Source organism: Pseudoliparis swirei, chromosome 24 (assembly GCF_029220125.1).
Source record: "Pseudoliparis swirei isolate HS2019 ecotype Mariana Trench chromosome 24, NWPU_hadal_v1, whole genome shotgun sequence".
Taxonomy (NCBI): Eukaryota; Metazoa; Chordata; class Actinopteri; order Perciformes; family Liparidae; genus Pseudoliparis; species Pseudoliparis swirei.
In genome coordinates, this window is record NC_079411.1 from 1,073,273 (window position 1) to 1,083,272 (window position 10,000).

Consider the following 10,000-nt stretch of genomic DNA (forward strand, 5'->3'; position numbering starts at 1 on the left):
CTCACCTACCTACACACACACACACACACACTCACCTACCTACACACACACACACGGGCTGAGTCACACAGGTCGCCTGGTGGAGCAGCCAGCTTTCACAGCGCTGCATCCAGTCAAGTGTGTTTGCATGTGTGTGTGTGTGTGTGTGTGTGTGAGTGTGTGTGAGTGTGTGTGTGTGTATGTGTGTGTGTGTGTGATGGGAGTGTGTGTCTATTGTTGTGTTTACCAGATGCAGCGTTGACACTGACACTATGGCCGGAGGACGGCTTCTGTCTGTCTGTGTGTGTGTCTTGGTCTTGGTGTGTGTGCGTGTGTGTAGGTGTGTGTGTGTGTGTGTGAGGGGAAAGAGGCTGCTGGTTGATGTGAGAGGATGAGACAAGTCAGTTGGACAACGACACACTAACAAGACGACGCTGAAGTCCAACGCAGATGCTGACTGGCAGACACACAAACACACACTCACACACACACACACACACACACAGACACACACTCACTCACACACACACACACAGACACACACACACACTCTCTCACACACACACACACAGACACACACACACTCACTCACTCACACTCTCACACACACACTCTCTCACACACACACACACACACAGACACACACTCTCACACACACACACCGAGTTGTGGAAATGTTATTTGGACCTTCAAACATATTCACACTTTTTTAAAGCTGCATTCTCTCTCCTGACCACCAGGGGGCGACTCCTCTGGTTGTATAGAAGTCTATGCTTCATGTGTTAAAGCTGCATTCTCTCTCCTGACCACCAGGGGGCTCCTCTGGTTGTATAGAAGTCTCTGCTCCATGTGTTAAAGCTGCATTCTCTCTCATGACCACCAGGGGGCTCCTCTGGTTGTATAGAAGTCTCTGCTTCATGTGTTAAAGCTGCATTCTCTCTCCTGACCACCAGGGGGCTCCTCTGGTTGTATAGAAGTCTATGCTCCATGTGTTAAAGCTGCATTCTCTCTCATGACCACCAGGGGGCTCCTCTGGTTGTATAGAAGTCTCTGCTTCATGTGTTAAAGCTGCATTCTCTCTCATGACCACCAGGGGGCTCCTCTGGTTGTATAGAAGTCTCTGCTTCATGTGTGTGTCCTCATGCTCCTCCATGTATTATTCAGACTCTCTGCTGGCCTAACAACCTGCTGAAAGCAGGAGGTAAAACTCCCTATGTGTGTGTGTGTGTGTGTGTGTGTGTGTGTGTGTGTGTGTGTGTGTGTGTGTGTGAGTGTGAGTGTGTGTGAGTGTGAGTGTGTGTGAGTGTGTGTGTGTCTTTCTCTCGCTCATTTCCTCCATTTCTTCACCTCCCTTTCTCTCTTTCTCTATATCTGTTTTTGGAGAGGGAAAGAAATCGGAAGTCATTACAGAGGAATTATTTGGCAAAAGAGTTTTTGGTGAGCGCTGCAAAAAAAAGTGTGTGTGTGTGTTATAGTGTGTGTGTGTGTGTGTGTGTGTGTGTGTGTGTGTGTGTGTGAGTGTGTGTATTTGGCAGGGCGGAGCTTGTTTGTAGCCATCAGAAAGTCATTTTAATTAACGAGAGAGGAACACACACTCACACTCACAGACACACACACACACACACACTATAACACACACACACTCACACACACACACACACTCACACTCACAGACACACACACACACACTATAACACACACTCTCACACACACACTCACACACACACCCACACACACACACTCTCACACACTCACACACACACCCACACACACACACTCTCACACACACTCACACACACACACACACACACTCCTCCTTTCACTCATTATCTCTTCCTTCTTCTGCATGCAGCTGCACAAAGTAAACAACCACACACACATACATACACACACAAACATAAAACACACACACACACATACACACACAAACATAAAAACACACACCTACACACAAACACACACGGAGAAATTGGAATACCCACAACAGCAATATTGGTGTTGCTCCATTGCCCAGTATTGTGTACAAACACACTCACACACACACACACGCACACACACACACGCAGCTGATGAGGCGTTCTGATGAGAGATTTCAAATCACACCAAATGAAACTTTATCAAATAAATGAAACCGTGAAGCACTCGACTCATTTCACCCCTCCCTTTTTTCTTTTCGTTTCCGGTTTCTCCCTCTTTTATATATTTCTTTGCCTATTTTCTTTTGTTTATTCCCTTCATCCTCCCTTCTGAGCAGAGAGGGTGTGATGGAGGGAGCGAGAAAGAGAAGGAGGGAACAAGAGAAAGAAAGAAAAGTGGCGGTGGAAAAAGAGCGGTCGCAGAGTGTCTTCCGGCACAAGTGGTCAAAGATTAAGAGGAAAGAGAGAGAGAGAGGGATAGGGAGAGAGAGAGAGAGAGAGAGGGAGAGGGAGAGAGAGAGAGAGAGGGAGAGAGAGAGAGGGAGATTTTTTTTGATTTTTGAAAAACACTTTATTTCAAATTTTTTCAGCTTTTACATAGCTTCTTAAAAATAAAGTGCTTTACAAAATCAGATTGTTTAAAATAAAAAACACCACAACCAAAAAAAAAACCAATAAAAACATGTTTTACCTAATAAAAACTGGTGCAAACACCAGCTCCTCCTCCACCACCGAACAAACAATACCGTTAAAACACCAGCGTTGTTTAACCCTTGTGTTGCCTTCGGGTCATTTTGACCCGAATCAATATTACACCCTCCCCCCGCCTTCGGATTAATTTGACCCCATTCAATGTTTAATGTCGGTGTTCTTTCGGTAGTCAACAAACAAACATAAAGTGCCTCACACTTAAACTTGGAAAACAATATTAATTCTAATAATTTTCTGGAGGCTTTAATTGCTGGCGTCAAATTGAACCCAAAGGGTAAAATATGTTAGTAAATATAAAGGTAACAGGAGGGTGAAACATTGAATCGGGTCAAAATGACCCATAGGCGGGGGGAGGGTGTAATATTGATTCGGGTCAAAATGACCCAAAGGCAACACAAGGGTTAAAAGCATCCAGGTCTCCAATGTGTTTATAAAACCTGAACTCCAGCCAGAGTCTGGCTCTGATGTTACAGAGCCACACTGCCCTGGCTTCCTGCCCCTCTCTCGGGATTTTCTCGTTAAATAAATTGCCATTTTTGCTTCGCCTGATAAAAAATTTAGGAGCTGCCACTTTTCTTTTTCTGCTTTTTTGTAGGCAGCTCCCATGATAAAAACCTTCTCTGTAAAAACCACATTAAAAAGACTAAAAACCAATGTTAAAAGAGCGAAGAAACTCAAAAGTCTCTTACACTCGTTAAAAACATGGTAAATAGTCTCCCGGAGGTCGCAGAAGGGGCACTGGCTCAGGACAGCGGGATTAATGACCGAAATGAAAGCGTTGGACGCGACAGCACCGTGTAAAATCCGCCACTGGAGGTCAGCGGTCCTTTTCTTCAGGGGAGGCTTGTATAGGACCCCCACTGCGGGCCAGGGCCTCCATGCCCAAGTCTCTCTGACCACACAGTGGGCGGTCTGTTGCACAGTCTGGACCTGTTGATACTCTTCACGAGGTTAAAATACAAAGTCTTCTTGTCTGCTTTGTTCAGTGTGCAGTTTTCTGGGTGGCTCGTTCTTAGCAGGGGCGGTGAGTCCCCTAGCCCCGGGCTGAGGAGATGTTTGGGAAGGGTCTGCAGGGTCCGGCTCTGCTCTCTGCTGGCTGTAGTCGTTGAGGAGGCTCCTCTCCAACCCGGTCAGCCTCTGCCTCCACAGCTCCAGGAGCCTCCTCGCCACCAGTCGGAATGCAGCCCCAGCAGGAGCCCAGGGCCGGGGTCGCTCAGCGTCGGCCCCACTGCATCCACCAACTGCTGCAGAGAAAGAGTTTGTTCGCAGCAGCGCCCGTTAGCCCAGGGTGACGCTGCTAATGTCCAGTTTTGCATTATAAATTAATGGTTCTCTCAACAACCAGAACAGAGAGTCAGACTGTGGGCACCTTTCGTGCTTAAAAAGGGCCCACGACTTAAAAACACCCTGATAAAAAGGAGGCAGCCCACTTAACTTTAAAATGCTGGAGTCTATTAAAAACAGAGCAGTATCCAGCCCCAGGTTGTCAGCACGTCTGAGGATGCAGCTGGCCACGTCTCGCCACACTAAAAACCCCGGACTCGTTAAAAACTTCTGAACAAACTGTCATCTAAAAGTGGCCGTCTTCCACTTGGAAAGTTTTCCCTCTATTTTTTCTGTGACGCCCTCCCAGTTCTTCTGGACCATGCTCGGTTTCCCCAGGTATATTCCTAAATATTTAAAACCTTCCTTTTTCCATATGAGCTTTTGTGGAAGAACTGGGAGGCCACCACGCCACTCCCCCACAGCGAGGGCTTCGCTTTTCTTCCAGTTCACCCTCGCTGACGATGCTGTGCTAAAATCCTGTACAATTTGATTTAAAAGGTTTACATCATTTTGATTCTTAATAAAAACAACAACGTCGTCGGCATATGCCGATAAAATCATTCTCTTCCTAAAACCAGGTAAAACCAAACCATGTAGGCTAGAGCGTATTTTAATGAGGAGGGGCTCGAGGGAGAGTGCGTAGAGCATCCCGGACAGAGCACAGCCCTGCCGGACCCCTCTACCCACTCTAAAAGGAGCACACAGCCTGCCGTTTATCTTCAGCACACTCTCAACATTACTGTACAACACTTTGATCTTAGCTATGAAACCAGCGCTGAACCCAAACTTCCCCAGAACTTTCCAGAGGAAGCCGTGTTCAACGCGGTCAAAAGCCTTTTCCTGATCTAGAGAAATCAGACCAGTATCCATACCCAACGAGCTGGAGACCTCCAAAACGTCCCGAATGAGGTGGATGTTGTCCACCATGGACCTGCCGGGCACACAGTAGGTCTGGTCCCGATGGAGGACCTGCTCCATAGCTCCCCTCAGCCTGGAGGCCAGGACCCTGGACAGAAGCTTGTAATCCACACACAGCAGAGACACAGGGCGCCAGTTACCGATGTCCTGCGGGTTTCCTTTTTTTGGCAGTAGCGTCAGCACTGCCCTCCGGCAGGACATCGGCATGGAACCAGAGGCCAGACTCTCGTTGAAGACGTCTAGGATGTCCCTTCCGAGGACATCCCAGTACTTCTTGTAAAACTCAGCGGGGAGGCCGTCGATCCCGGGGGCGCCTCCTGCATTCCTTGCAGGGCAGCTTTCAGCTCTTGGGGGGTTATGGGTCTGTCGAGCTCCTCATTAGTCTCCTCGGAGACCTGAGGCAGCTCCCCACAGAGCCCCTCCGTCGATTCTCCCTCCTCCCTATACTCAGTGGCATAAAGGGAGGAGTAAAACCCCACCGCCGCTTCCGGATCTGGCTTGGCTCCACAACCGGCTGCCCTGCGTCCGTCAGCAGTGAGTGGATCACTCGCCCCTGCCCACTCCTCTTCTCCAGGCCGAAGAAGAAGCTAGAGGGAGTGTCCATCTCCGCGATGGTCTGGAATCGGGACCTGACCAGTGCGCCTTGTACTTTAACTGAACAGGTCGGCGAGAGCCGCTTTTTACTGAGGACTTCAATATGTCCTCGATCTCCTGTGGACTCGCTCAAACTTTCTAGGTCCACTATCTCAGTCTCCAGGTCCTTCATAGATCTGGTGACGTCTCTAGTGACGTTGAAAGTGTGCTGCTGACAAAGGAGCTTAATTTCTACCTTACCACGGTCCCACCACTGCCTAAGATTATTAAAATCACTCTTCCTCAGCCTAAAAAAACCCCAAAAATAAAACAACACCTCTCTAAAATTCCTATCGAAAGTTAAAACTGAATTAAAATGCCAATATGCGCTCCTGGGTAAAAAGTTCCTCATAAAAACATGACATAAAACCAAAGAGTGATCAGTAAAACCAGCCGGAACAATGCTGCACATTTTTAAAATATTTAAATGGTGCTTAAAAACATAAATACGGTCTAACCTGGCTGAGGAGATCCTTCCCTCCCTAACGTGGGACCATGTGTACTGTCGGCAGTCCGGATGCATCCTTCTCCACACGTCCACCAGACCATGAGAATGGACCAGCCTCCTCAGCACCTGCTGTGAAGCTGGATGTGGCTCTGTGTGGTTTCTGTCTTTAAAATCATCCTCTGTGCAGTTAAAATCCCCCCCAAGAATAAAAAATCATCCGAGGCACAGTCATTTAAAACATCATTAATTTTGGATAAAAACAGCTTCCTCTCTGCCCCGGTTGTTGGAGCATAGACATTTATAAAAACCACGTTAAAAAGGTCGAACCGTGCTTTCACAAAGAACAGCCTCCCCTCCACGATGTGTTTGACCTCCAGTGACCGCCGGCTGAAGGCCCTGGAGAAGAGGAAGCCCACTCCTCCGCTGAGGTTGGTGTTGTGGCTCAGGAGGACTTCCCCCCCCCCCTCCCTCCTCCAGTCCGCCTCGTTGGTGCTGTCGCTGTGCGTCTCTTGTAAGAAGAGAACATCGTTGGCCTTCATCTTGTTAAATTCATGAATAGATGTTCTTTTCTTACTGTCCCTCGCTCCATTTACGTTTAAAACTCCGACTCTGAATGTGTTCATTAAAAGAAAAGAGTTTAAAAAACAAATAAAACTTAAAACCAAGAAATCAATTAAAACACACATTGGAGCTCTCCACCTCCCCCTGCTGGATGCACTCCTTTACTTTGAGTAAAATCTTTTTAATCCTAAAAACCTCTTGCTTTTCAAACTTTTTCTTTTTCATATGATATCGGCAAGACTGTAAAAAGGTCACAAGGTCAGGGAAGTGATCCCTGACCTCCACTTTCCTTTTGTTTTTTGTTCTGTGTAAAAACTGGCTTATTTCATCCACTGTGTGAAGTTTTTGAGCTTGACTGTTTGTTAAAATTAGAGGAGAGTCGCTGTCGTCTGCCCCCTCCTCATCACTGCTGTCCTCCACCGGCCCCGCCCCTTGACTCCTCCTCCTCTCCTCCACCCTGCTGGCTTTGGCCTCGCTGCCGGCACTCTGGCCGCTCTTCTTCCTTTTTGAGGCCACTTTCTGCCCCCCTGCTTCCTCCTCGTCCTCTACCTGCTCCGCCCCCTCCTCCCCTGCACCGTCCTCCTCCACATCTTCGACTCCACCCACCTGTCCTACCCCCTCTATGGGCTTCTCACCACCACTGTCCTCGTCTTTTTTTCCCTTTTCCTCCTCTTTTTCACTTTCCTCATTATTCTCCACCCCACTCCCCACTTCCACCTCTAAGCCCGTGCCACCATCACCACCATCACCAATATTTGTGTGTGTTTTTTTAATCTTTTTTTGTTTGTTTTTTCCCCCTTCTTTTTCTTGTTTTCCTTCCTCCTCCCCACTTCCCACCTCACCCACAGCCTCTACCCCACTGCTCTTGGCAGATTTCCCCACATCCCCTCCATTTTCTTGGTCCGCTTTTCCTTTTTTCTCTTTCCTCTCGTCGCTCCCGACTCCACCCACCGCCTGCTTCTCACTGCCCTGTCCAGCCTCCCCACCCTCTTCCCCACCCTCGCCACCCTTACCCCCATCGCCACCATCACCACCATCACCCCCATCACTCCCTCATTCATACTCACCACGTGTGTCAGATACAGCAGCAGTGACGCCGCTCACCGCGCTCTCCGCTGGAATCGGCGGCTCCGCCGCATGCGCCAGTCGGCTCCCCGCAGCGTCTCCTCAGAGACGCCGGTCGCAATCCCGCTGCTGCAGCTGCGGCGCCGCACCTGCAGCGCCTGCTGGTGTAGCGACGCGACGACGCCGGACGGACCCGCGCCCGGACCAGCTGGTGCAGGGTCGCCTCGCCGAGCAGACCTTAGCGTGTGCCCCTCCTCCCGCAATGAAAGCACTTCATCACCGATGAAGACGCGAGACGTTATAGTTGAAATCATCTACTCTGACGCTGAAGCGCAGGTTTAACTCCGCGCTCCGGTCGTTGAGTATCATATAAACCGATCTACGGTGACTCATGATGTGCTTCATCGAGCTCTCCTTGAACCCCGATGAGATCTCTCTCCGGGAGACCAGCTTTCCGTGCGGGAGAGCTCTCTGCTGAGGAACTCATCGGAGATGAACGGAGGGACGTTTGACACGAGGACTCTGGTGGACGGCTGATCCAGCGGAAACACCTCCACAAACAAATCTCCCACCGAGAGACCCTCCTCCACCACGCGGCTCACCTTCCCCACCTGATCCAGGAAGATCACGACCGAGCCGTTCATCTTGGCGGCGGACTTCACGCTGCTGAACCCGACTTTCTTCCCGACTGCCCGAGCCAATTCCTCCACGCTGCACGAGGAGTCACCGGCAATCTTCATACCGTGTCTCCTCGTGAGCAGCGGGGAACGGGCAAACATTTCGCCACGCACTCGAGCCGGTGAGGCACCGCAGCGGAAGACACCCAGAGAAAAACCCAAATAACCACCAAACAATTTAAACTACTGTGAAACCCAACTAATAAACCACATAAACTAAATACACACAACTATGAAAGAACAGAGAAGAGAGAAACACAGCCAACGCTCCGCAGCTCTCAAACACACACCCTGTCGCTCTGACGCTCAGCGTGAACTGAGAGAGAGAGAGAGAGAGAGAGAGACTCTTCCTCAGCCTAAAACCCCAAAATAAAACAACACCTCTCTAAAATTCCTATCGAAAGTTAAACTGAATTAAAATGCCAATATGCGCCCTGGGTAAAAGTTCCTCATAAAACATGACATAAAACCAAAGAGTGATCAGTAAAACCAGCTGAACAATGCTGCACATTTTAAAATATTTAAATGGTGCTTAAAAACATAAATACGGTCTAATCTGGCTGAGGAGATCCTTCCCTCCTAACGTGGGACCATGTGTACTGTCGGCAGTCCGGATGCATCCTTCTCCACACGTCCACCAGACCATGAGAATGGACCAGCCTCCTCAGCACCTGCTGTGAAGCTGGATGTAGCTCTGTGTAATTACTATCTTGAAAATGAGCCTCTGTGCAGTTAAAAACCCACTCCAAGAATAAAAAATCATCCTAGTCACAATCATTTAGAACATAATTAATTTTGGATAAAACAGCCTCTCTGCCCCGTTGTTGGAGCATAGACATTTATAAAACCACGTTAAAAGGTCGAACCGTGCTTTCACAAAGAACAGCCTCCCCTCCACGATGTGTTTGACCTCCAGTGACCGCCGGCTGAAGGCCCTGGAGAAGAGGAAGCCCACTCCTCCGCTGAGGTTGGTGTTGTGGCTCAGGAGGACTTCCCCCCCCCCCCTCCCTCCTCCAGTCCGCCTCGTTGGTGCTGTCGCTGTGCGTCTCTTGTAAGAAGAGAACATCGTTGGCCTTCATCTTGTTAAATTCATGAATAGATGTTCTTTTCTTACTGTCCTCGCCCATTTACGTTTAAAACTCCGACTCTGAATGTGTTCATTAAAAGAAAAGAGTTTAAAAAACAAATCAAACTTAAAACCAACAAATCAATTAAAACACACATTGGAGCTTGCCACCTCCCCCTGCTGGATGCACTCCTTTACTTTGAGTAAAAACTTTGTAATCCTAAAAACCTCTTGCTTGTCTAACTTTTTTTTTCATATGATATCGGCAAGACTGTAAGGTCACAAGGTCAGGAAGTGATCCCTGACCTCCACTTTCCTTTTGTTTTTGTTCTGTGTAAACTGGCTTATTTCATCCACTGTGTGACGTTTTTGAGCTTGACTGTTTGTTAAAATTAGAGGAGAGTCGCTGTCGCCTGCCCCTCCTCATCACTGCTGTCCTCCACCGGCCCCGCCTTGACTCCTCCTCCTCTCCTCCACCCTGCTGGCTTTGGCCTCGCTGCCGCACTCTGGCCGCTCTTCTTCCTTTTTGAGGCCACTTTCTGCCCCCCTGCTTCCTCCTCGTCCTCTACCTGCTCCGCCCCCTCCTCCCCTGCACCGTCCTCCTCCACATCTTCGACTCCACCCACCTGTCCTACCCCCTCTATGGGCTTCTCACCACCACTGTCCTCGTCTTTTTTTCCCTTTTCCTCCTCTTTTTCAC

The 10,000-nt window shown here is 49.0% G+C and overlaps 1 protein-coding gene across 1 annotated transcript in view; it reads right to left on the minus strand.

Moving 5' to 3' along the window:
• cacna1ab (calcium channel, voltage-dependent, P/Q type, alpha 1A subunit, b) overlaps nucleotides 1-10,000 on the minus strand; it is a 145,348-nt gene that overhangs the window by 74,175 nt on the left and 61,173 nt on the right. The window lies entirely within an intron of this gene.